Source organism: Dipodomys merriami, unplaced genomic scaffold, assembly GCF_024711535.1.
Source record: "Dipodomys merriami isolate MVZ:Mamm:240054 unplaced genomic scaffold, mDipMer1.0.p SCAF_71, whole genome shotgun sequence".
In the NCBI taxonomy this organism is placed as follows: Eukaryota; Metazoa; Chordata; class Mammalia; order Rodentia; family Heteromyidae; genus Dipodomys; species Dipodomys merriami.
In genome coordinates this window covers 2,149,427-2,154,115 of record NW_027206302.1, presented here as the reverse complement: position 1 = coordinate 2,154,115, position 4,689 = coordinate 2,149,427, and the positions used below count along the sequence as shown (strand labels likewise).

Here is a 4,689-nt window from a genome sequence, read left to right as displayed (position 1 = left end):
AGGAGGGATGGGTGGAGAGAGGATGGTCAGTGGGTACCAGGATGCACTTTTGGCCAAAGGAATAACCTTTGATGATCTGCAGCACCATAGGATAAATATGACTGACAACAATTCATTGAGGATTTCAAAATCCCTAGTAAGAAAGATTTTGAATGTTGCCAGCACAAAGAAATGAGAAATGTCCAATAGGATAGACATGCCAATCTTTCTGATACTATCATTACACATTGTATATGTGAATTAAAATGTCACAGTTGTCACATAATTATGGACAATGATGCTGTGTTTTTCTTTATTCATAAAAAAGGCCTTAGAAGTGGGGCTGTGGCTCAAGTGGTAAAGCGCTTGCCTTGAGCTGAAGAGCTGAGGGACAGCGCCCAGGCCCAGAGTTCAAGCCCCACGACCGACAAAAAAAAAAAAAAAAAAAAAAGGCCTTTCCTGGAGCTGGGAAGGTGACTCAGTGGTAGAATGCTTGCTTTGAATGCATGAGGCCCTGGGTTCAATTTCTCAGCACCACATAAGCAGAAAAGGCTGGAAGTAGCGCTGTGGCTCAAGAGGTAGAGTGCTAGCCTTGAGCTGAAGAGTTGAGGGACAGTGCCCAGGCCCAGAGTTCAGAACCCACAAAAAAAAAGGCCTTTCCTGCACAGAAGAAGGGGAGGTAGGAGTGTGTGGGTCATCAACATTTTTTGTGTGTGTGTGAAAATACTGTACAGAGGAGTTACAATTACATGGGCAAGATAATGAGCACATTTCTTATCAAGCATTGTAGCCTCCTCCTTTGTTTCCCCTTCCCATCCTTTCCCAGCCTCCCCCGCCCCCTGCCTCCCCATCCAATCCTCCCCGCCCCCTCCCCCCCCTTCTTCTGTGCAGGAAAGACCTTTTTTTTGTGCGTCCTGAACTCTGGGCCTGGGCACTGTCCCTCAGCTCTTCAGCTCAAGGCTAGCACTCTACCTCTTGAGCCACAGTGCTACTTCCCATTCCCCTCCACAAATTATACCGACATCAAATACAGTGAAAGCAGGGGTTATACTGTGGGGGAGGGACATACAAAGCAACAAAGAAATAATCTTATAAATGTGTTAGAAACACATGTGAAAGAAAAAAAAAACATTTGAATACATATCTTAGGGTTCATTTCCCTAACATCACCTTATCTGACCTTTTCAGCTTGACTCAGACATATACCAGATATTGCAAATAAGGGAAACCATGGGACCTATGTTTCTTTGGGCCTGGCTTACTTCACTTAATATAATTTTTTCCAAGCCTTTCCATTCATTTTCTAACAAATGGGGCAATGTCATTCTTTCTGATAGAGGCATAAAATTCCATTGTGTATATATACCACATTTTCTTGATCCATTCAGGTCATCAACATTTATCTGGGCATCTAAGCAAGCAGCCCAGCAGATAATGTTGGGCTGGAGGAAGCAAAGGTGACTCAAGGTTTTACCTTCTGGGGCCTCAGGCACTGACTTGCTTCTATAGCCCCTGAGTTTGGACAGCAAAGTCCAACATCCCACGGCTTAAAAGCTGTATTCAGTGGGACAGAGGGACCTGGGTGGGGTCCTGATGCCCCTAGGTCCTGCTCAGAGTCTCAACAGAAAGCTAGTATTCACTTATTCAATCCATACACTTTGTGGCAGGAACATGCTGATAAGCAAAACTCCACCTTCATCTTGCCACACAGAGCTTGCCATGGAATTGGGGAGACAACCATTCAGTTACACAAGGTGATACAGAAGGACCGTCATGGTCAGCTGTGGACTGGCAAGTATGGGGCACTGTGGGAGGAGACATCAGGGGATGGCTCAGACAGGAAAGTGGAAGACTTCCAGGATTTAGGGAGTGTCATTTGGTGTCCAGACCCTTATTGGTTCGGTGATTTTGCAGAGGTGATTTGTGGAACATCTCCATGTCTTGGTCTTTGTCCGAAATTTAATCATCAAGATTGTTAGGAAAATTAAATAGATGATGTGGATACTCAACCATTTTGGAGTAGCTGTAGTAGTCAGAAACCTCATGTGATCAGCAATCCACAGGAGGATAGCACAGTGGTTACAGCTCCTGAGTCAAGCCAGAACACGTGCTGCAGTTCAGCTCTGCCTCTTTCTGAGGGTCACTGAGCAACTTCCCCCCCTCCTGAGGCTTATTCCAACCAGCTGAATAATGGAGCCCATAGTAACTGAAGGTTCTTGTAAAGGTTAAATAGATGGTCTGTATAAAGAGCCCAATGAATAGTGGTCTCAATAAATGTTAGTGAAAGTTATTATTATTACTACTGTTCTTTTGAAATTAATTATAAAACTTGATGCAAAAATGTGGTTGGGTTGAGATATTCAGTGTAGTTATTGCAAAGTCATTTTTTTCTTGTGGATCTATTAATAATAAAGGTATTTGTCATAGCAACGTATGCACACCATTAAAACCTGAGCTGATGAGTATCCCTGAACTTGGATTATATCTAGATTCTATCCTCCCCCCTCTACACACACACACAAAAAGAAATGCTGTCTTCCTCTTTCTGTCACTACCAGCATCATCAGTAACACACCTTGAGAAGCAGCCATTGTTGAGATAAACAAAGCAAAACCCAGCCAGCTGCCACACGGCAGGCAGGCAGACAGCTGCAGTTTCCTGGATCCCTCCAGCTCCCATCCGTGGATAACCAATCACAAGCCTCAGTATGCAAATGGGCTTCTCTAATTGACCCACCAAGCTCTATGCAGATCAGTTATGAAAACAGGCTGGGAGAAGAATGTCTGCACATGAAACTCTTAGAACTGGGCTCAAGCTGATTGTGTTTAGTGACAACCAACTATAATTATTAGAGTTATGTTTCCTCCATTGACTGCTATAAGCTGGAGAGAGCCAGGTTAGCTTTGCTGTCCCTTCCATTTGGAAAACCATGTAAACTTCTTTAAGTTACTGTGTTATTACTGGGTCTATTTCAGAGGACAGCTGGTAGGTTTACCTGAGTTCAACCACAGAATATTCTTGAAAAGATGCCTGGTATAGCATAAGTGCTCAGAAACCAACAACAGTGAACACTTACTGAGCAACTTCCAAGTTCATGTTCAGATTTAATCCTCCCTGCTTGCTATTAGGTGGGTAAGAATAGCATTCCCATTTTACAAGTGAAGAAACTGAGGCACTGAAGAATAAACAGGGATGATCATATGACTCAGCAGTAGGGTATTTTCTTAGCTTGCAGGAAGCCCTGGGTTTCATTCTCAGCACTACAGAAAGGAAGGAAGGAAGGAAGAAAGAAAGGAAGGAAGGAAGGAAGGAAAGGAGGGAGGGAGGGAGGGAGGGAGGGAGGGAAGGGAAGGGAAGGGAAGGAGGGATGGAGGGAGGGAAGGGATAGAAAAGAAAGGAAGAAAGAAAGGAAAAAAGGAAAGAAAGAAAAAAGAAAAAGTAAATAACCTGCTTAAGGTTGCACAATAACTGGAACCATGAGCTGTTCCTGTTACATGTCAAACTAGGGCATGAATCTGATTATTGAGTAAAGACACAACTATATGTAGAAACATCACAGCTGAGGGGCGGGAGTGGCTCAAGTGTTAGAGTGCTTGCCTAGCATGCCTGAGGCTCTGGGTTCCATCCCCAGTATCACAAGGAACAAGAAATGAGACATTTCATAGTCTGAATCATGATTACTTATTTCTAACTTATTTGTTGTTCTAACTTATTTGTTGGTGGGACTTGAACTCAGGGCCTGGACATTGTCTCTTAGCTCAAAGCTACAACTCTACCACTTTGAGCTACAGCTCCGTTTCCAGTTTTCTGATGGTTAATTGGAGATAAGAGTCTCATGGACTTTCTTGCCTGGGTGGGCAATGAACCACAATCCTCAGAGCTCAGCCTCCAGAGTAGTTAGGATTATAGGAGTGAGCCACCAGCACCCATGTCCCCACCCCTTTATTTTTTTCATTAACTTGTGTCTTGCGTTGGCACTATGTGTTGGGAAAAATAAAATTAAAGCTGTTTTGGTTTTTGGTGGTACTGGGGTTTTAACTCAGGGCCTTATGCTTCCTAGTCAAGCACTCTACTAGTTGAGCCACACCTTTAACCCGTTGTACTTTTTAGCTTTTCAGAGTCTCGCCTTTAGGCAGGCCTGGACAGTGATCCTCTTGTTTATGCTACCTCCATACCTGTTGTAACAAACTATAGAAATGATCCCTGAAAGTATAGTCTTGTCCATACCTGTTGTAGATACACACCACTATGCCAAGCTGGGTTGAGTCGAAGGGGTCTCCTGAAACTTTTTTCTTTAGGCTGACCTCAAACCATGATCCTCCCATTGCTACTCCCCTAGTCACTAGGATTACAGGCATAAAACATTAAGCCCAGTAAAACTAAAGCTTTAAATGGCTGTGGCAGAAGCATGGGTGGACAGGGAGAAAAGGAGGCAAGAGAAACAACTATAATCAGACAGTAGGCAAACCCCTGTAATCCTAGCTACTCAGGAAACTGATGTTTGAGGATCTTGGTTTGAAGCCAGCCTGGACAGAAAAGTCTGTGAAACTCTTATCCCCAGTTAACCAGCAAACAGTCTGAAAGTCAAGATGTGACTCAAGTGGTAGAGACCCAGCTTTAATCAAAAAAGACAAGTGAGAGTACAAGAACCTGAGTCCCAGCTCCAGTACTGACACAAAGAAAGGCAAAAATTTAAATAATGATTATGCA

General features: G+C 43.6%; 1 pseudogene; it reads right to left on the bottom strand.

Annotated features, from left to right (window-relative positions):
* Window positions 1-4,093: 4,093 nt before the first annotated feature.
* LOC138818094 (small nucleolar RNA U3) lies at window positions 4,094-4,198 on the bottom strand (annotated as a pseudogene).
* Window positions 4,199-4,689: the final 491 nt, after the last annotated feature.